This window comes from Pelecanus crispus, chromosome 2 (genome assembly GCF_030463565.1).
Source record: "Pelecanus crispus isolate bPelCri1 chromosome 2, bPelCri1.pri, whole genome shotgun sequence".
In the NCBI taxonomy this organism is placed as follows: domain Eukaryota; kingdom Metazoa; phylum Chordata; class Aves; order Pelecaniformes; family Pelecanidae; genus Pelecanus; species Pelecanus crispus.
The window spans coordinates 47,985,177-48,008,666 of record NC_134644.1 but is presented as its reverse complement, the minus strand read 5'-3'; the positions used below and the strand labels follow the sequence as shown (position 1 = coordinate 48,008,666).

Here is a 23,490-nt window from a genome sequence, read left to right as displayed (position 1 = left end):
CTAATTACCAGGGCAGGATTAGCTCTCCCATAACCACTCCCAAAAGATGCTTATCTATCATATTCTTAATACTCATTCACCTCTTCAGCCAGTCTCTAGCAATAAAGGAATGAGGGACTGTGATTAGCTCTTTCCTAACACTCAGCCCTTCTTTCCACCATAGCAATTTAAACCTGGTCTTGTCCCAGGTGCCACAGATACCCTGCACAGACGAATGACGGCCGTCCCATCGCCTCTCAATCCTTCTCTATTAACAGGGGGTGACTGCTGCCCCTGATGGCTTTGCAACTCTCAACCATGGCTGTTCCATGGACAGCCTTGAACGGAAACCTGCTGGGGACAGCAGTACGCTGCTCAGTTAGGCTCTGCTAATGCAACCAAACCAGTTTTCAGGAAGAGAGATTTTTAATGGGGACAGATCTTATTTTGTTGGTACCAGACTTCCAAAGCTTAATTTTATTTCTTCACTATCTTTGAAAGACGTCTAATGATATCATCCAACTCTCCACATAACCTCTCCACTACAGACCTCTCATCTTGTGAACACAGCTTTAAATGACTTCAGCAGCATCACCAAGGAAAGGACCGAGCCCAAGCAGCCACATGCAAAGCCTGCTAGTCAGTATGTGAAGGAGACCTTTAACAATCAAGTCCTGTGCCACAAGCACACACTTCAAATGAAGGCCAGTCTGCAGGCATTGCGAAAGTTAACTACTGCATGTCAGAAGAACAAAGCACCTACAAGTTCAACGGAGTCAACACAAGTTGCAAAAACTTGGCAGAGGGGGAAAACCACGTGGCCTCTTCATTATTCCAGTATAGCAGGGAGAGTGTGTACGTGTAGGTGTTTCAAGGGATCAGAAGCCAGCAGTCCATAAAAACATCACTGATACCACCTGCATTTCACGGGCATCTCAGTGGTGGAGAACTCTGCTGACCATTACAAACCCCTTGGGCCAAACAGGCCTTCTTGGAAACAGCCTGTTCTAATGTTTCACCCCTGACTGATTTGTTCTCTCCCCTCCAGTCCCAAGGGGGGGGGCATAAGAGGCACTTCAGAGATGCAGCCTGATGGATGTGGCCAATGTTCAGAAGTCAGCAATTTTCATTTCAGACTCTGCTACAGCAATACCCACTAAATGGCTACAAATGAACAACTCGGCTTTTTAATAAAAATCACCCGCAAGGCCCTTCTCCATCTCTTCCCTCACTACAGGTCTTTCACTTCCCTGCACTTAGCTGCAGTGAGCGTACGTGCTTCAGCCAACCAAGTGTCAGGAATGAATGTTAAAAGCTAGCAATGCTAAAGGAATCTATCTTCATTCCTGTTCCTCATTGCCAGTTCATAAATCCTGGTTCCTGCTGTTTGGCTGAAAGCTGCTTTTGAGGGAAGTGAACAAGGGGATATGGACAGGAAGGGGTGTCGCAAGCAGAACTAAAAGGAGAATTTCACAGGTACTCAGGGAACAGTCTTGATACTTTGCCTGTTCTCCCACATTTTATCATCCGCCTTTTTTTTTAATCTGACGCTTTCAGTGAACACAGACCTTAGAGAACTAAAATCTTTGGTCCTTCAGGGAGTGACAGAACACAAATAGTAACAAACTATCCCGCTGTTTGCCTTTCCATACCCAGGAGAGGCTGCACCAAAGGCAAGCAATCACTCCCCATGTCCCCTGGTTCCTCAGTCCCCCAACCTGAGATCAGTCATTAAGTGCTGTCAGCAGCAGCAGTCCTGGGATGTGAAACTTTCCCAGGAGGTAGCAAGTAACTCTGAAATAGGTGAAAGCATTTAGTCTTCCACCTGAAGAGAGCTGCTTCACAATAAAAGAAACTTTCACTTCTGAATCTCCCTCACAAAATAGATCTAGAGCTGCTACTCCCCTCCCACAGTGTCATCGGAGAACATCTTAGGAACTGAAAAGCACTTGCAGAAGTGGCAGGCCAGACACATTGCTACCTTCCTTAAGAGCAGAGTCCTCTGCTGTTTCTTTCTACGTGTATGTCAGCTTCTAGGCCATTCACACCCCCAGTTGCCCAGACTATCTCCTCCCCATCCCTACCACACTCATCCACCCTCTCAATTCCCAGTGACACTGGGATAACCACAGCTTTGCTCCACATGAGCAATGCGTCCCAGTTACCAAGGAAATTGCATGGACTGACTTTTTTTACTCTCTGTTTTGAAATGCTAAAGCATCATCCTTCAGCAACAGAAGACGCGACAGCTGACAGACTAGATCCTATCCTCCATGCACATAAAAGCAGCACGGAGCTTCTCCCTGCCAAGCTGGCAGAGGGACATGAAGCTCCATGGGAGGGGATGGGACATGCACCCTTGAGGACTCCCAACAGGGGCAGGTTGCAGGGGAGAGGCAGGAGGGGGAGAGAGAGACAGAAGTGGCAGATTTCCCTGGCAGCGATGCTGCCAGGGCAGCGGGACAGCTGGCTTACAGCACTGCATGGTCAAAGATGGGGAGCTCAACAAACACACAGACATAGGGGCAGCTCAACACTTTGCAAGGGAAGTAAGAGCATGTCCTAAGGTTTGCAGCTGGGCCACCATGGATACCGCTGCAGAGGCTAAGAGCCTGTGGGGAGGGACTCTATTTTCGGTCAGCTTACCCCTCCTCTTTTTCCAAAAGAGATCACAGGCATGAAGAGCTTACCCCATTCTCTTCTTTCACCCTCATTAACTTAGCAAAAGGGTCACAGCTTCATCCTCTCAGCCCAGCTACTACTGCTCTAACTAGCACTAATTACTGGTGAGCAGGTAAAGACTCCAGGAGCATGCAACTGGTGTGTTCAGCAAGCACTTCCAGCAGAGACCTCAAGCATCTTGCAGGCCTGTAGTACTCTACTGGAAGTTTGGACGCAGTAACACCTTCTGCCTGTTAGCTGCTTGTCATCTGATGTTACAAACATCCTTAGGAAGTGGGAAAGCAACAGGAAGCATAGATGGGGAAGCTGTTCTTCATCTCTTGTTAACATGTCAAGGAGATCAGAGTGGGTGGGATGGGAGAGATTAATTTCTACTAATAACCAGTTGCCATAAAGGACTGTTTGGGTTAATTTAAGAGACAAGTCCTGTTGTTCTTTTTTTTTTAATTATGCAGCTAGGGTAGGATGAATCACTACTTATACCTATTAATATCATGGACAATGTTTTAAATCTCCATTATAAAAACTACAATCTAAGTAAGAAATTAGGAGAAAAGCTACAAAGTCCACACAACAAAAAACAAAAAAGACACAAACATGCACTACTAAGACCCCCGGAGGAACAAAACAAGAGCTTGATTAGGGAGAACAAGGGTCACTGGGGTGATTAGCACATCTAAAAGGGGATCACCCAGACCTGCAGGTATTTAACAAAACGGGAAGTGCTGGTTTTGCCTACTTAGGCCTTGCCAACCTTTTGTTCCCAACCGCCCAAGCACTTTCCAAGCCGCTGCTCAGTTTTCCAGAGCTACAGCAGGCTAAAAACCCCTCACAAAATGGAAAAAAAAGCATGAAGGACACACATTTCCAGAAAGCATCACCACTGTGCACAGAGAGGATTGCCTGTACCTGGAGGCCAACTTGGGTTTGGCCCAGCTGACCAGCTCCCCACAGAGCCTGCCAGTCCTGGCAGCGGTGTCCAAGCAGAACCATCTCCACAGTTCCCAGAAATGCAGCACAGCTGGAACTGGATTGGGGCTGCTCCTGCCACAGGACAGGGAAGGAGTCAGGGCAGAGCCGCACAGGGCAGGGGACCCTGACCCTTCTTCTTGTTATGGCAACACAGTGGGAGGGGTGGGAGCAGACATTCCCTCCTCGAGGACATCTTTCCCATTAGCACTCCCTACCCCCAGATCTGTCTCTTGCTAGGCAGGCTTTCCAGAACTGGCACAGGAAAAGTAAAGCGTGCAAACATGGCATTTCACACTCCTCCTGCAAAATGTCTTCTGTTCTTTCTCCCATCCCTGATGCAAGAGGCTTAGCTAGGGATGCAGTATATGTAATACATGCAGTTTTAAATACCTACTTCATTCATGCTCAAAGCAGAAGTTCCTAGAAGGCAACTTTCCCGATTGGAAGGAGGGGGAGTTAGGATTTGGCAGCCAAAAATTGGCTTTTATTCTCATCTCTGCCACAGATTCCTGAGAACTACAAGCAAGTTAATCCCCACAGCCCAAAAGGCTCTTATCATCTTATTCACTTGTTCATCATTATGTATTTGTTTAATTAGATACGTATATTTTTCACAGTACATATCACATTAAGGAAAGGATGGTACACTGAATGACTGATATACTGGAACATTTTCTTTGTAAAAAGCAGCCAAGTGTAGAAGTGCTGACTTTTTAAACAGGAAAAGAGCAGATTCTCGAAGGGAGCAAACCCAGCAGTTAAAGATACAAGTATCATTAATGAAGCCTGAAACAAAAAGGGGATATGAAAAATAAGAATACCTTAACTCTGCAACCTCAAGTGGAATTTTAAATATAGAACTTTATTTGAAAAAAAGAAAATCAACACATAACAATTTTTTTTTAAAAAAAAAAACTGTCTCACCAAAACTGTAGGTATCTATAGGCAGTTGTAATCAAAATTAGGTTTATCTTCAGTTTTTATGGTTTAGCATAAGTCAGGAATAGAAAGCAAAACTGTAAGTCTTTCTATACAAGACTGCAACCAAGGAGACAGAGTGTGCAATGGTCCCTACTGCAAACATACCTTCAATATGAACAGGAGAATATTGGTGGTTACTGGACAGTTTCCAGCTGTGCTTATGGATGAAAAATCTAAGTTTTCTTTCATTTAATTTCAGAGGCTGTGAGAGCTGGGATAGGAAGAGATCCAACCTGACTTTCAGGTTGACTAGCAGCCATTGCTTTAATATTTGTTGATACTGCAGTCTTGATCTACAAAAGAACAGGTGAAAAAAAAAACCAAAACAACACTAAGGAGTCAATGCATATAAGCAAACCACAAAACTGAACTAAAAGTATGAAACTAAAAAGAATACTTCTTGGGCTTTTAAGGTCCACACTTCCAAGACCTCTTCTCCATCCAGAATGACATGGAGTATGAAATCCTTTCCCCAAACAAAAACTAACCCTGACCTCCAGATGATTCCCCTAAATAAGATGCATTTCTGATAAACAAGCTTGAGATGGGAGATGTAAGAAAAAGGAAAAAAAAAAGAAAAAGGAAAAAAAAAAGAAAAAGGAAAAAAAAAAGAAAAAGGAAAAAAAAAAGAAAAAGGAAAAAAAAAGAAAAAGGAAAAAAAAAGAAAAAGGAAAAAAAAAGAAAAAGGAAAAAAAAGAAAAAGGAAAAAAAAAAGAAAAAGGAAAAAAAAAAGAAAAAGAAAAAAAAAGTATTTCTCTCAGCCCTCAAGTCTTCACCTTCTGACAGTCCCAAGCCTAAAGATGAAAACCCAAGGTCGTCAAAATAACCATGGCTAGGCAGAGGGGGAAGCTTAACAGACAGAGTTCATTCCAGCCGATCTTTGTTCGCCCAAGTATCCCATAGAAACCTATCAGGTTATATTGGCATTAACAGCACTGTCATATCAGTAAAAAACCTCTCCTTTTGCCTAGTCTCTTGCTGTTAGTCTGTAAGCAAGATACCTTTGTCAGAAACAAAAACGTGTCAGAGAGCAGCAGGTTTATCTTACTTCAGTGGTCTACATAAAGCAAAGACAGAGTGGGGGTGGCAGAAGTGAAAATTTACTAATGCTGCAAAAGTGAATTTAAAAGAACATGATGTGAAATCCCAAAGTACTGAACAAGATGAGCTTCAGCCACTCCAACCATGCTTTTCGGCTTTAGCTGCCATTTGTTATTCTCTGTATTTTATCTACCCTTTCTTTCTCTGTTCTCCAACAGGAAGAGTACCTGTGTTATTTGGATACTGGGACTGGTGTTTAGCAGCATTTACAGCCTGAGCTTTCCCCGCTTCTCATCAGCATGGTGCCTGAGACTGCTCCTGTGTGCTGCAAATTCTAAGCAGGAGCCGAAATTGTTTGGAGCACAGCACAGCCAAAAAGAACAGTGAAAATCCCTCCTTGGTTATCACAAGCTCTACATTAGCATGTTATTAGGGGAGGGTAAAAAAAAAAAAAGTAATCCCAAAGCAGCACCTGTCCAGTAAGAAATACATTTCTGAAAACCTACAGAATTGAGTCCAGATCAAAGATGTTTTCCCCATGAGACTTTTGTTTAAAAATCATAAAGCAAACCACCAGTCAAACAAAGAGGGACTACAAAGACCTGGGATTACAAATGAACTGCTGACCTCCTTCCCACATATGCACAGCCATAGAGGAGAGATTCAGTGTGAAGTTGTGGGGGGGGAGCAAGAAGACAGCATCAAAAAACATGCTAACACCCCCCCCACACCCCACCGCCCCAAAGTACACTGCAGCCAGGAGTGCCAACAAAACTGAATTCAGAGCCGTATGTGATCAGCACAGCAAACAGAGCACAGTTACAGTAACACCCAGCAAAAGAAACACAGTAATTCAGAGCATCTGCAACCTTTTTCATCTTGGAAGTACTATCACTGGTAGATTAGTGTTTCAGCACATGCATGCATACCTGGTGTTGCTAAATAAAAGGAAATGCTATCCGGTGCCTCTCTTTCACAGAAGAAAAAAAGAAGACACCTTAAAGCTATGCTTTGCAGAGGAACGAACACTCTCAAGTCCTCTTCTTTCCCCACCACCATAAAGAAAAAGAAAAAATAGTATCTAACAGCTCTCAGCACAGTAACCCGTGCACCATCTGCAGACTGAACTACCTTTCTCCCCCAGGTCTGAGCATGCTCTGTCTGTCGGCAGTGTCCTATCGCTCCAGCTGGCTCACCTCAATTTGTTAGCCTCCCAGAGGTCAGCCTTGCATGCAGGATGATTTGCTGCAGTATTCCTGCAAATCCCCAAAGGGCTGCCACACTGAAACAAACACCATCGTGCTGTTTCACAAAGCTGAGCGTGTCTTGGCAAACTGGTTTGGGGGGGATGCATTTTAGAAATCCTGCTTTTAGATATTATAAATCCCACTACTACTCCAAATGCTTCACATAAGGGAACAAAACAATAGGAGAGAAAGGAAAAAAATGCCCCTTGCTAGAGGATGTGAAAGCGATTCGGTGTGCTTTCTAGCAATTCCCTCATCACCAGGGAAGCAATTTCCCAGCTGTGATGGTCAGCAAATGGCTTAGTATTGAACAAGGCTGTGAGTGCCCCCCTTCAGAGATCCACAGAATCGTATTTTCAAAATGAAGTTATCTTTTACAGTGGAAACAGTAATTCCTAAATACAAAGACACAAAAATGAGCCAGGGCTTATAAGAGAGTATCTTACTGCGTCCAAGCTGAAGGTTGCGAAGGCGAAAGTGTCTTACACCAATCTTCTCAGCAGAGCTTGAACCTGCGGGGACTGAGTAGTTTCTTCAAGACAGCAAACTAGGCAGTACTGATTGGGAACATTTCAAGTCCTAATGCTGCAACTGGATCTACATGCAGGATCAGAAGAGCAGCCTGGTTCTGCCCACAGCACTCACCAAAAGGCTCATGCCAAGAAGTCACATCACTGAACACAGTTACTCAGAGTGAGATCCCAGCCCTGTAGGGACATACTTGCAAGATAGATCACAAGGAAACATATGAGGCTTGCTGCAAATGTGTTGTCCATATATTTGCCAAATCCATCTTGTTGATTATCTGGGAGGCTTCTTCCCTTTAAATGAGACCTAACAGGTAAACTAAGAATGATGAAAAAGAGGCAAAGTTATTTAACACCCACATGTACACACATGTCTATACAGATACTCTCAGATGAAGAGCAACCATTTTACAGAAGTAAAAAGTTAAAAGTACCCCTTGGTTTTTGCTCATGACACGAATTATCCTCATTGCCAAAATGAAGAAGCTCTGCATTAAAAAATGCAGTTAGGTTAAGATACGGAGTATTCAAAACTCTCAACTTGGAGACACTGGCAGCTACAAGGGTTAGCATGTTACCTGAACTCTCGCTCTAAATATGCATCACAGACAAGCTGGCATCTCCAGCTTCTTACCCTCCTGAAAATATGCTGGAAGTGATCTGAGGAAGGGGATAAATGGATTTACAGCATCTGTGGTGGTTCACTGCACTGTAGAGTCACACTGCCTGGGCTGGTTACTGTTGACCAAGTCTGCAATCACTCTGTCCATGAACACCCCCTGCTTACTGTGGAACCCCAGCCCTGAGAAACCTTCTGTTTCCACGCAAGAAGGCAAAACAGCCCTGCCAAATCAATCTGCAGCAAGTGACAGGCCTCAAGCATTTGCAGGGCAGTTAGGAGCGATACACTTTGAATCACAGTAGCAATAGAGCACAATATTACGTACTGCAATACCCTACAACTTTTGGGGTGAGGATCCACCAGCGTTTCAAGTTATTACAGGTGATGGGTCCCTCATTCACCATCAAGTAACCTGACCTTACTGAAGCCAGGACTCCCCCCAGGGAAGGCCACTGCATGGGGACAACCTGCAAGCTAGGATGGGACTTGGGTATCTCCTCCTCCCTCCCAGCACACAGATCCACTGCCTCAAAACAAGCATGTCACTGATCCAGCTTCCCCTGCCTGCTGTGGCAGAGGCAGCATTTTCTCTGACATAAGATGAAAACAGGGTAGTCCTGAGGCAGAGACGTGGCAGAACTGGGAGGCACAAAGAAGCGCCAGGAAGATCACGACTTGTCCCGGGCAGGACCCAAGACTGCTAGCCTGAATACAGCCACCATCAGAGCTGAAAAACGTGGGTGCCATTCAGCAGCACACATGCTTAGAAACACAGAAATACCACGGAATTTATAACCTTGGGTTTCTGACTGCCAGTTAAAAGCCAAATACAGACGAAAAATAAGCTCAAAGAAACAAAGAATAAACCCAAATAACATTCTGCAAAATCGACAGAAGGTTCTTGACAATGCTAGACCCTCATAAATGAGCCTGCCAACATGATGAATAAACACAACTGTTGTATCTACTAAACTAGGACATCACAGAAGTAAAACAGACATTTTCTCATCTCCTGTTCTGGAGTGCTGCTTTTACACCTCTGTCTTCTTGGTACAGAACAAGCAAAATGGTTCCGGCCCACCTGGAAACATTAAAAACCACTAGGATTGATAGGACAAGGTGCCATCCACCTCAGTACCCTCCTTTCCAGGCCTGTGCCGCCTCTTCCCACCAACTCAGGGTAGACTTTGAACTACAGCATGAGCCTATGCTTGTCCTGAGAAGATCCCAAAGGGATGCTGGTCAATCACAGCTGCTTGGGGGAAATGGAAAAAAAGAAAAAAAAAAAAAGAAAATAGCAAATAGAAGAGATTCCCTCTTTGGCAGGCCCACCCAGTCTCCCCAGCCTGTCTTGTGGGGATAAGGATATCCAGAGTCACCCTTCTCTTTTTAGCTCACCTCATTGCCCTCTGGCCCCTGTGAATGCAAAGGTGCTGTCTTGAACCAGCCAGATGTTTTTCCTCTGACCTTTGAAAGTTGAGGAGTGGAGTTAGATTTGTAGCTGGCTTCACTTGAGAAAACACATGTTGACTTTGCATTTTCTGCACTTCGGAAAGCTTCACTGCATGACCTAGCTTCCACTGATGCTAACAGAAGCCTTTCCACTGACTCCACAGACCCTCACCTCCACTTAGGGACTTTATCAGTGGGATGCCTGCTAACCCAGAGATACCATGCTGGGCTCCTTATCTTAGTCAAGCTTTGATTTTAATGGAGAAGAAAGTACAACATATGGTCTTCTATTTATGAATAAGCTTCTTCTCTACTCCTGGAATGAGGTATGTGCGTAGATTTCACAGGTACAATTTATCACATCACATGGAGATGGACAGTTTAATCCCTGAAGTCCTGAAGAGGGTCCTATTGTCAATCTGCCCCACCACAAAGTAACTGAACAAAACTAAAGGGCGGAAAAAACCATAATCAAATAAATCCAACAACAGTGAAATAATAACTGTCTATTACTACTGCACCATAAGGCACTAAGCATGGCAGTCCCAAGCTCTTGTCACATAGTCAGCACCACCAGCCTACTGCAAGTTAGTGAGATTTGAATAGGTTGTCTTGGCTCAGAACTAAGACTTTGATAAATATTTAATACCCTTCATAAAGTTGCAGCCTCCAAAAACACAGAAGAAAAACAGTTAACATTTTTGGAACTCCTAAAAAGTAGTACAGCACTAACAATACTCACCAAGCTAGCAAAGAAGTCTGAATAGACCCCTCTTGGTTTAGGACTGACAAAGAGCAGGTAAATTATTATTTACTGAATCTTTGCCGTGCACATAGAAGTTGCAGGGGTACCCACGTCATTCCGAGTCACAGCATTTATTATTTATAGTCCCAGAAGTATGCTCTATAAGAAATTGTTCTTCCTGCAGTGCTTTTCAACCAAAAGTGCATCTCAGTTTGAGAGCACAAAAAAACTTCATGCCTGAACTGACAAAAAAAAGTCCTTGTATTGATAAATACACAAGGAGACAAAGGAAGCATTGGGTTTCTGGACACCAAGATTGGGAGTCCACACACAGCAGACGGCATTTTGATTCTGCAGAAGCTAACATTAAAAACGATGGCAAAAGGACCAGGACTTCAGCCAAATATTGACAATCCTAAGCAAGAATATACTTCTACAGAGAAAAAGGTATTTTTGAAGAGTATCTCAATAGACAAACCCCACTTTTCTCAACTGCTTCAAGCATGACATACTCCTAGACTTAAGAGATGTAGGATGCAAGTTTTACATAAATATTATGTTTACAGAGGTGTAAGTATGATCAAACACACTTCACACACACACACTTAGGTTACGTGTCTCTACATCAACCTGACAAATTCATAAATATCTATTCTCTTCCACAGATATATGTATATTTTATACATATAAAATAGATAGTTGTTATAGAAAAGCACACTAGCTATCTGAATTTGTCATATGCTAAACTATTCACTCTAACAACCCCTCCATCCCCATTAGGAACCACCCTAGCAGAACTGCAGGGACATACTGGCCCTGCTCCTGCAGCTATATGCAATGTGTGTTCAGATGACTGGCATGGGAGAGTCACCTGCTGGTTTCCAAGGCAGAAGATAGCTTCGGTAGCTGTTCTCACCCAAGCTACGTGTCACTTGTGCTCTTTCAGGTTCCCATTTTGTCATCAATAATGACAGGTCAGCCAGGTGACACAGATAAACCAATTCACTCTCCTACAGCTATGCCAACTGCATACCTGCAAATGTAATTAGTGCCAATGTGTCTGTAAAGGAAGCAGAGATAATTCATGCTCATAAGAGCAGCTTGGTAAGTAAATAATGTTCACCTAGACTGACACGAGAAACCAAGGGTAAAACATTGCCTGCAAGACCCCTGGGTATTGCTCATGGCCTCACCATGGTGCTTCCCACAGCCACTACTTGTTAACTGGTTTTGCCTAGGCGGCAGTAAGATCATCTGCCCTCTCTCAGATGATACTTTAATATTAGGCCTTTATAACCACAACATCACCTGAAGAAACACATCTCCCATTTTACAGATGAAAAGATTGAAACTGTCAAAGGGATCTGGGTAGGACACACCACACCAGCAGCCACAAATACGGTAGCAGCTTCCTGTGAAAAACCCACCAACAATCAAACCTTCTTGTGTACCTCAAGGCTGTATTCATCTCCATGGGCTCCAGGGCTGAAGACAGGAACCAGGGCCTCCAAGATCACAGGTGACAGTTTAAACATGGTAAAGGACAGGGAGGATTAAGTTATCAGCCCTGTCACTGTTGCTCCGAAAGAGCTGCTGGCAGGGCAGTCTTGAGCCTGACAGGCTCTGCTCTCAGCACACCTTCCTCCCGTCTTCTATCCCCATCCACACTTGCCATGCAGAGGGCCGTGGGGCCTCCTGCATGCCTCGGAGACCCCCTGCAGCCACAACTTAGCCTGAAGTTGTAGGCCCTGTCAGCATGGACTTGTGCTGAGACGGGTGGAAGCAAAGGAAGAGAGTCCCTTTTTCCTGCCTGTTGAGACAAACAGAGTAGTCATAACCAGCAAGTCTCATAGACATCTTAGGAAATAAAGATGCTAATACCATAGGAAAATACAGCTGTTGAAAGGAAAAACATCCTTGAATGGGAACATCATAGGGGCGCCAAGGTATGTAAACCAAGAGAAATAACAGAAATAACAAAACTTGCGTTTTAGGCTAAACAATGGAACTGTCAGGCACTTTGATGCATCTGTAGGGGTGAACAGCTAACAAGCGTGTGGAAATATCTGAAGGACAGGGCTTAAGATGTCCCAGCATTTCACTTGCTTTCACTGCATTATGCACCTGTTTGCAAGTGGGCTGCAGTTGTTCCAGAACTGATGAGAACATCTCAGTTCACAAGCAGGATTACAGCAGGACCGCTCCTTGCGGCTGTCTTTGCCCGAAGGTTCCACCTTCTGGTACATTCAGAGACTTAGTGCTTTCCTAAAAACCCTGGAGAACCAAAACCTACAAATCAAAATCCTAGTACTTCATGGACAGAACTCCACAAGGAGGCAGCAGCAGCTTCTACAATCTTGATTAAAACAGCAGTTTTGGTCCAAGCTGGAGCGTGTGCTTCAATTAGCCAGTCTCTGACAAATGCCCAGAGGTGCCTAGCACAGCAGCATGACAGGACTGTAGTTCAGAGCCAAGGTAAAGGAGAATCTAAATCAAATTGGGGAAATAAAAAGGTTTACTGCCATTTTGAGTTGCCAAATTGCAAATAGATTGTTTTACCTCCAACGCCCCCCTGAGCCACATCTGTACACCATAGCCTCGCATTTTAAAGCGATGCAGCCAGCATGTAACCCAACCCTATTCATATGGTAGTAGTGTAATATTAACAACTGATAGGAGCACAGTATTACTGGATACCCCCCTCACCCTCCCCACACACCCCACCCCACCCCACCCCCCCGCGGTGTAACCACTTAGACTTATGCTAAGGGAGCACAAAACATCCATGTTCTGGGTTTGCAGCATATCCCAGGGGTTTTAATACTCACATGAAAATTCAGAACAGAGCGTAAGCTCTCACGAATCATCTAAAATTACTTATACTGGAGCAGAAAAAAAGGGTGTTTCCTGACATCACAGGCCACGAGACTGAAAAATGTCTGCTGGCCAATTTAAACACTTCGCTAAAATTGTTTTTTGATTAGTACTTAAATACCCTAGTCTGATTTTCCCTGTGGAAAAGAACAATTCTTACCTTGTCTCTCATCTGATGAAAGTATCATCAGAAGGCCCAGCAGAGCAGTAGTAACACATGGCTGTGGGCCAGGCATTTACTGTTTCAAACGTTGCTCTGAGGGCTACCGCTGCTACTGACAGGGGGAAGAGAAGAAAGCAATATGAATCATCTTTCTCGGCTTCAGTGTGAACCACTGCACGCAATAGGGGAAGTGTGATGAATACACCGAGTTACTTGTACAAAACCATTCCAACTCCTCCAGGTGTCATATGCAACAATTTACAGTTCAACAGCTAGGAAGAACTTCTTCATGCCCTTGGCAGCCTGAAAATTCATGGAAGGACTATTGAATCTAGGCATATTTATCAAGGGCACAGCAGCAGGAGAAGGTTCAAGCCTGATCTGAATTGTGGGGGTTTTTTTTTAAATAACACTTACTGTTCTATTTATTTGAATAGTAATTTAAAATAAGGTAGGTAGTTTTTGCCCCATAAATCCCACTGATAAATCAATGCATCATTTCCCTACAGCCCTCCTTCTCACCCCACCTCTGTGGAGGTTACAACACCCCTATAAATAGCTGATATGACATTTAATACACACACGAGGGTGACAGTTTTAGAGAAAAAGCAGAAAGTATCTGTTGGGAGGGGAACATCTGCAAACCTACTGACATAGTTGCTATTCACTGGTGGCCCTTTGATGATGGGAGATTCCTTACTCAACCCTGCTGCAGCAGCTCATTTCTGTTCCCTTCCTTCCCACTGGCAAGATCTGCTGCCTCTGTTGAGTCAAATGCTGAGTCCAGTGTTTGGCAATGAGAATCTCTTCAAATAACTGAAATGTAACCTGACTGTCACTGAGAGAAGAGCAACATCAGCCTGATAAACCAACTGCTGTTTAAAACAGCGGCACTTAAAAACATCTGCCCCCATTCATTATGTACAGCTCTGGATCCATGTGCAGATATTTGCAAAGCCAAGGAGAGAGTGGTCTTTCAGCTACTTTACACAGTATTTCGAGACATCAAGATGCGCTTCCCCACCTCTAGACTTCTTGCTAGCATTGCTGCTGATGCAGCCATTCCCCACAGAAGCCATCTAGCCGCTATGAGAGCCCTGCAGCATTACCCAAGCACAGGGAGGGTTGGAGCAGGTCTGAACCTCTCACTTGCAAAGAATTCCCAAGATGAGCCATAGTAAAGACATACGTACTGTCACACCCATCATCCGCAAAGAGATGGTTCTTGTGACCTTGGAGAAAAGACAAGACTAAAATATACATATATATCAGCCATAGGCAGTGAGACCCATCCTGAGTCTGGAGGGGTCTGAGATGGAGGACATATATCATCCCAGGCAGAACCTATAATAATAGGTATATAATACATATGTATGACTACTACAAAATTCATATAAAAGATGACAACTAATATATAGACAATATATTGCTCTTAAGTTTATACCTGCATTAAAAGATGATTAATCAGTGGCTTTATAAATTTAAAGAAATTAATTTCAATAAGCTGCTCGCTTCCCAGCTTTAGTTTTATACCTTTGACACAATCATAACAGTCAGAAGCCAAGAAGCTGCAGCTGCAAAGCCATATATAAATGTGTGTGAAGCTGTCCCAGATAACCTTACAGGAGAAGGGAAGGGGAGAGCAACTCCCATCTTCATTTTCTATTAACTCTCAGGTCTCTGCATGAACATGAGTAATAACCTAAGTAGTAAAGAACAAACAGCCAGAAGCAAGGAGCAGGGGTAAGAACAAATCATTAAAAAGTGATAAACACCAAGGGCCCTAACTTAGCTAAAGGCAATAAAAATACACATGCACAGGAAACCACCTCATGTCTCCTCAAAATGAATCTGGTCATATAGTTTTAGTGCCGGGTAAGTGACTGCCTCAACGCGACACCAGAGTGTCTGTTACAAAGGACAGTATTTCATCTATGTGCATAGAGGTCTGATAACCTATTTTCGCAGGTGTGTGTCTCCCTCCTTTCAAAAGAAGAAATTACATAGCAAATTAATCTTTGTGTACCTTTTTATTTCCCACCCCTCCTCCTCTTCCCTCCCTCCACTCCTCCCATCCACTGTGAAAGATAAGAAGGAAAATATGTATGATTCACAACAAAATTGAAATAAATTCAAAACAGCAGGAACAGCCTGAGTCTGGTTTGGCTCACACAAGTGAGCTTATGATACGGTGAGTCAGTGCAAAAAAAGTGGTCATGAAATCGGTGTCACACACCTTTCTGGAGAGGGCTTTTTGTCCACACAGGTATGGGTGAAAGGCTCATCTGCCCAGGGAGCAAACACTGGAAATTAATCTTGCCGGTGCAAAGGGATTTCAATTCACAAACCATCAACATCCCACTCAATTTACATTACAGGTGGACAGCTGGGAGAGGGGAAACCAAGAGCAAACTAAGACACAAAGCAATTCATGGCTAACTCATTTCCAGTGCATCAAAGGCCCAGCAGCGACTGCCCCATGCAATGGACTGCGGCCATCCTGTAACTACATTTGACCATCTCCTGGCCAGAAGCAAATGCAAAACCCCATCACATCCAGGAAGTCATTGACGACACAAAGCATTCCTCTTCAGAAGAGGGAGCGCAGCTCCTACATCCAAATCAAGGAGAGCTTTTTCTGGGACAAAAGAAGGGACAGAGCCAGATGGTTTCAAATTCCTTCAAGGCATTTGCATTGCCAAGGTATTTTACACAGACTGTGCTTAGATGTTTCATTGGTCACCAGTGGTCCAAAATTCACATACAGCTTAAAACCACACATGGGTTTCTGAGCTTAAAGAAATCAGGGTCTAAACTCTCAGCTGGGTATCACTCAGAACAAAACACATTCACACTAGTATACCACTGAAGGGAACCAAACTGTCAAGAATAAGTGTTATTCAGAGAACAGTAGGCAAAAGTGGGCCCTAAAACCTAATGGGTGAAATTTTAGCTCCAAGAGCAATGAAAAACTCACAGCATGGCTTTGAGAAGAAAATAGCAGAAACACCCCAAACAGGCTGGTTTTGAAGACGGGGAGCTCTGAGAAGGAAGAGCAAAGCTTATTTTTCAGTGCTAGCCACAAGACCTCATAAAAGAATCTTTCAAAAACTATATGGTCTACTGATTACTGTATCAGAGAGCATAACTAGATGAATAAGAAAGATCTGTGTGCAAGCCCACTTCATACAAGAGGTACATAGAGCACAACTAGGAAACTCATTATAATTCCTTGGCTTCATGCAAGCGTGGTCCTAGCATCTATGCAGTTCTAAGCTGAAGAAAGAGATGGTTCTCTGAAAAAGTAGCCTATGCCAAATTTACATAACAAGAACTTCCAAACAAGGACTGAAATCCCAGAATTCAGCTCCTCTTTGCTCCTTGTACAACAAAGAAGCAGGCAGATCAGACTTTAGAGACATCTTTCCCTGCTAATTACATGTTAACAGTTTAAAACAGAAATTGCATCACACCCGCTGTCTCTCAAGAGCAAAAATACGTATGTAATCAAATTGTTAAGGTAAACCAGTAAAAAGATGGAAAGGAAATTAACGTCATATACAAAGAAATCTTTGCAACCAAAAATTAAACCATTTTTATTGAGAATTACATTTTGCTAGCTGAACTTTAGCAAGTAAGCTGGATGGTACAAAAAATGCTTTTTCACAAATACAAAAAAAAATTCTGTTATCAAATAAACTCTTACTCCTCTCATCTTTAATCCCAATCTCCATATACCCCATCTCCACACAAGAAGCAAGCAATCTTTGTTTAACATCAAAATGGCCCTTTTTACACAAGTGTGGTCTTCGGAACATCTAGCAGCTGAAGAAGGAGCTCCTGGATCCAACTGTGCAGAGGAGTCCAGCCGTCAATAATTATCCACCTCTCTGTTTCAGTTTTATAAGGCAGAGTCAAAGGCCAGGATAGAGGACACCACTTGCATGCATGTGAGTTTTGAAAAGAAAAGGGAAAACGTGACAATGGAACAGGGAAATGTCAGTTGGTTCAAATCTAAGACTTGTTCACCACAGCCTCTTGTAGGTATGACAAAGCAAGCTTTGGTATGCAAGACGGTCAAATGGCAACAAAAGCTGCAGGCAGGATGGGAGAAGTTAGTGAAACTTTTCAGCTGATGGTGGAAAAAGCTTTCAGAGCTGAAGGGGCAAATTACTGAGACCTTCACTTACAAAGCATTTCTTAAGAAAACTTCCAAGTTAAGTCCAAATAGCCAACTCGACTTGAACTCAGGTGAGTCTCAAACATAAACAAAACAAACCAAAAAAATATAGAAGACATAGGACTGAAATAAAGGGAAGGAAGAAAAGAAACAAGTAGGAAGGGAATAGAGAACAAAAAGACGACACACTTGGACAAAGGATGTACAGCAGAAGAATGAGCAACCTTCAAAGGCTGCTCCAGAGGAAAAAAACAAGACCAGACTGGGAGCTTATCTTTTTGATCTGTGTTGATCAGAAACGCACCAAGGAATTTCCAATATGAGCCTGAGACCTCACTGCACTGTACGAAGTAAACAAAATCACTTAAAACACAGGAGATGGATGTGAGAATTGCAGCCCCAGCTGCAATGCTTTGGGACCAGTTGGAGGCAAATCACTGAAAATGAACGATGCTATAAAAATCAGTGCATCAGGAAAACTCAGTCCCCATCTCTCTTTTAGAATCTCAAGCATGCAAGAGGGATGACATCTAATTCAGCACCAAAAAAACCAATTAAAATTCCATCTGTACACACAAAAAACATCCACCCCTCCCAGTTTGAATGCAAGCTCAAATCCAGCAGGAAGGGAATGGATGGCTATATACCACCAGGAGTACACAGACAGCACCCAGAGCAGAGAATACACTGCTTCCTCAGCAAGCACGTATGCCATCAAGTTCAAAGGAGCAAGAAACGTGGTGTGAAAATGAGCTGAAGTGAGGAAACAAAACAGAGCCAAAAAGAGTGCTTCTGCTAAAGGACAACCAGAATAAGAACCAGACAAAGAAAAGATCTAGACCCACTCTGTCCACTGCACACTGCCACCAGCAGTCAGGAAAAAAAAAAAAATCCTCTTTCAGAAACTTTCTGGAAAAGTGGATTTCTCAGGCTGCCGAAGAGCAAGCCAGTATACAGAGCTTTGGTCCAAAGGCAGGAGGGAAAGGGGCCAAATTGTAAATTACTGAAAATTTCTACTCATTTCCCTGTTTGCAAGGGAGGAAAAATTATGCACTCCCTTGTAACATCCTCAGTCTAATGCTTCAGCCTTTCCAGGTGGAGGCACCACACTACCATACCACCTACTACAAACAAGGTGTTCTTCTGCTTATGGTTAGCACACATGGGCAGAGTGTGAGAAGTGAGGAGGGGAAGTGGATAGATGCACTGCAAGGTAGCAAATGCCAAACCAGCAGGGTGTCCATCTACATCAGTTGATACTGTGGAGTCAAGGACAGTAAAACACAAGAGCAACACCTGCACTACTCATACACCACTCTTCCAGGTGACTGGAAAAGGCTCATTTCCTTTTCCTACTTCAAGCCACTAAAACAAATCAATCCTCCATTCATAGCAAGAGCTTTGCCTACCCCAAACAGCATGGTGCCAGGTAGATAGACCCAATGGAAGCAACGTTTGTGTTTAGATTTAAGCACGTGCTTAACTCCCGGCTGGATCAGCACTTGCAACCACACATCCCTGTGGGCCATGGATTTGCATTCTTACACATCTTTAAACTTTCCAGGACATGTAATTTATCATTCTGCCTATGATAAAGGATGGCAACACCCTGCTCATTCTTGCTCTCATTACACTGCAGAAAACAAAAATACAGATTTCTCAATAGCAAGGTGGAAGACACTGATATCCCTTTCCCCCCACTCTGATAATTTAGCTGCAGCATATCATTACCAGGCTTGAATCAGGAAAAGGTAACAAGACTCAAAGTGGAGGAAAAGGATAGTTACTGCAACAGAGACCAACAAACAAACAAACAAATCCATTCTCAGATCACATATGAAAAGAACATCTATATTAAGTGTGATCTCAGAGTAACTGACTAGGATAAATGCATGTGCCATTCCAGGCATTTCAGCCTAAATATGGAAAATACACATTACTCTGAGCTTATGAAGGGCTTAGTTTTATCAATACTATTTATACACACTTTCTTGGTTCATTTCAGACATATCGCTTATACTGTGCACAAACTATAAATACAAAATGCATAGCAGCACATTTATGTGTCACAGAAACAAGATTTTAAACCAAGACTTGAGTGCTCACTGATTTTAAAAGACAACAGCTCCCTATTTTTTAACACGTTTCTAAATTATATATGGGATGTGTATCCCTCCAGACAAATGAACGCTGATAAATTACGTTCTGTCTCTAGCCAGGCACTTCAAGTAATCTCCACCCTCCCACCTCCTTGTCACATGAAATAAAGATGAAGCACCACACAACGTCGGTCACATTGCAGATCCATTCAGCAGCTGCCTCTACCTGAAACAGCAGAATAGATGTGTCAAGATCTTCATCAGCCTCCACTATCAGAAGCTGAAATTTTTGCTGCAACAGACTCAGGCAACGCCTGTGAGGGTGCTGGCTAGTACGTTCCCTACAGAGCCAGCATTATGCTAGACTGCATCCAGCTCCTCTCACAAGTTTCTCCCAATGGGATTGCTCTCCTTCCTAACTGACTTTATCTTTTATGCCTGGACAAGTGATTTCAGCTGCATCTGTGGACAGTGATACATTTAACGAACAGCACAGTGTGCTCCATGACCTGGCTGCTCCCCAGCCATGTGCCTGTGGGAATGCTGCCTGGAGTATTAAGCCCACTGCGTGTGCTTGAGCACACACATCCCGTTCCCAACCTGCTTCATTACCCTTTTCCCAGCAAGCTCGCCCAGAGTTAATTTAATGCGTTTAAGGACTGAAGACCAGCCTCGCCTCCCTGCAGTGCTATCAAAACATGTTACAGGCAGAGAATTTGGCCATATTCCATCTATCCGGTTCCCTCCAAAGTCCACTTCTTCTGACAATAGCTGAGCTGATGCTTGATCAGTATGAGAACAGTGCTCCACGCAACACAACCCACCACCACCATGGAGAGCTGCCATACCCTCACACTGACCCTTGCATACCCCAGTCCCTCCTGTACAACAGCACAGGAGCTGGATCATTTCCAAGTCTCCTCATCCAATACTCACAAAGTATGGAACTGCAGAAGATCAGAGTAAGAAACAGTGGTTGCTTTTTCCTATATTCAGGCTCTACTGGCCTGCTCAGCTTAAGACAACGTCTCTCCACAGCTACAGAAGGGCACCCGCAGTCCTCAGGTCAGGAAGTAGCACTGATGAGACACTACTCGTGCTCCAACACAACTGACAGGAATAAGTAGAGGCAAGTAAATGCTTTCCAGCTTCTTCTTTAGCTGGAAGAAACTGTAACAAGAGTTCCCTGAGCTTGGGGACTGTCATCTTCAGCTTCAAACCCCTGTGGAAGAAAGATTTTTCTCTTCCAAGAGCAACTTCCAACTTCATCAACATCTACGCAGGATCTAATGAGCAGGAGACCCAGTATAACCACCATGGCTTTGGGGAGGGGGAAGAGTTTGCTTCTGCAGTGCAATCCCATTTCTGTTTACAAACAGGCTTTCTTCCACCCCATTCATAAATACCTGTACTACACTTTCTATCACTACTATATAAACTTAGAACCTTTAAAGTTCAAACACAAATCACTTCTTTACTGATCGGGCCAATTAAAAAATGAAGAATGATAACAAGTTGTGAAATTTATCTTGTCACCAGCCTAATTGCTACTTGGGGCTTCAAATTATGGCAGAAAAAATGAGGAACAAAACTGAACTGTTTATAGCTTGTTTGCATTCTAGTTTACAAAGTACAGCATTATCTTTGTCAATGTGTGAGGAAATGCAATTGCACTGTGGACATCTACATCAAAAAAACCTGCTTTAATTAATCATTTCAGTATTAAACCAGCAAGACAAGAATTATTGTAGTTATTTCAGAGTTGCTTATTGCTTTCAGAAATGTGATCTGTCTGCAAAGGTTAATACTAATTTGCCAAAATTCTTAGTTTATTTTACTACAGAATTATTACGGTACTAGGATTTAGGATGAGGATACAGGGATGCTATGATTATTAGGATACCTGGCGGTATCCTAATAAAACCAGAAACATTTTGAGAATTGAGGAGTAAAGGAGGAAGGAAAGGCTGCAATTTAAATAAGCATGAGAGTGCCTACAGATGGAGAGCTAAGGACAGAGAAAGATTAAGTGAGGAACCCAGTGACAAAGAGAAAAAAAAAAAATCCTTGACAAAACTAGGAGTAGACTACAAACCTTCCAAATTCAATTACAGTACCTTAGATGCAGTTGGTTCAAAGTTCACTCATTCACCTTTCTTTACTAAAGAAGTCAACCATAGGTACCAGAAATTAAATCCCACCAATCAAGAGCAATCAAGGTTACATTTTTAAAGCTAACTCTGCCCCTCTCTTCTTTCCCCCAAGCTTCCAACTTCCCATCTCAGGGCTGTCAGCAGTTGTCAGCACATCATATGAGAAACTCATCTGAACATAACAATATAACTTGACAGGCAATACATCAGAAAACCTAGATGTGACAACGGCAAATTCCACCAGATGGTCCTGGATCATATCCATCCATTAAAAAAAAATAAAAAAATTGAGGGGGGGGAGGACCCAAACCACAGAAAAGCAGAACTTCTGAAGAAAAAAAAAAAAAAAAAAATCTCGTATATGCACCATTTCATCCTTTGTCCTATCCATGCCAGAAAAGGCAACACGCAACAGCTCCACCTCTTGTCCTCACCAGCTCATCCTGTCATTAATATTAGTATGTATATTTCATCCTCCTACCCTAAGAAAAGGCTCCTAAATAAAGATGCCACTCCATTAAAAGGCAGTATGTACTAGTAATAATGGTGCTTTCCAATTGAGAAGACTCTCTCAATGACTCTGGAGCCTGGCCCTGCTCCAACATCAACATGGTCTCCAAGCGCACCAGACCCAAGCAGTTAGCCTTTGGGAGTAGCTGCGTACTTGGAGCACTTTCAAGACTCGCTTCCCATCTCCCTGTTGCTCTTGTAGGCAGCACAGATTCTGTTTGGGTTCAGGCTGCCTACAAAGTTCATCAGCCTTTACAATGGCCCTTTTGGGAGAGAGCTTGGATTGCCTTGTCTGCTGTCAGCCACACAGTCCTGTGACGGCAGCCGAGACCCGCAGGTCAAGCATCAACTGGCCAGGCCCAACCCCAATGCTGGTAAAACTGCCTTTGATACACGCGAAGTTCAAACCACCTTCCAGCAGGTAGAGAGCACAACCCGCTCTTGATTCTGGCCTCAAGCTCACACAAAACACAATGCTGAGGCAGGCACAGGGTCAGGACCCTGTGCCACCCTCTGGGCGGTCAGCGCAGTCCCACAGCACAAAGCAGCAGACTCAGAGGCAGCTCTGGGGTTAATTTGCTGCCAGGAAACACTGAAGCTGTCACTGTTCTTCAGGTGAGCGTCACCAGCCTGGCCACAGCAGCAGCTCAGCTGGGACAACAATGACAGGCCTATGAAACATAAATCAAACCTACACAGGCTGTCACTGCTCAAGCGAGACCTTCGGGGACACCATTCCTTGCTCCTATTCTGCCCCTACCTTCAGTAGCTGCATGCAGATGTGCATGTTTTGCTCTGTGAAAAGTAATTGTGTGTAACTGGAAAAAATACTGCCTATCCTTGTCTTCCCAACTACACATGATCTGAAGTAAAAGGTATTTAGTCAAATATATTTTAAATTGGTAAAGTAGATATGAATCTGAATGCGAAGCCTCTGGAGCGAAGACAGTGAATAACATGGTGCTATTTTACCAAACATTTAACAGGACAGGATGGTGCTTCAAAGTTCTTTGGAAATCTGAGAGCTTCTTTGAATACAAAGCTGTAACTGTGGTAGAAAGCAGGTCTACTCCCTGCCAGTGCACAAGCTGCGCTCCACAGCTTAGGACTGGAGAAATCTCTCTTCAGGCCACCGTAGCAAAACCAGTTTCCACCAAGAAACTAGACTGAGCCTCTAACAAAGGAGTATTTATTATAAATACCTATTTTCCTTCCCCTAAGGAAAGTTCCTTCCATTATAAACTCTCCTTTGCTGTTAAAAAA

General features: G+C 43.4%; 1 protein-coding gene across 1 annotated transcript in view; it reads right to left on the bottom strand.

The window, feature by feature from the left end:
- The window catches only part of SH3BP5 (SH3 domain binding protein 5), a 455,787-nt gene extending 432,928 nt beyond the window's left edge, over nucleotides 1-22,859 (bottom strand). Inside the window, exon 1 of the mRNA XM_075704938.1 lies at nucleotides 22,854-22,859. The gene's annotated coding sequence lies outside the window, so the exon portion shown is untranslated. The remainder of the gene's footprint in view (nucleotides 1-22,853) is intronic.
- Nucleotides 22,860-23,490: the final 631 nt, after the last annotated feature.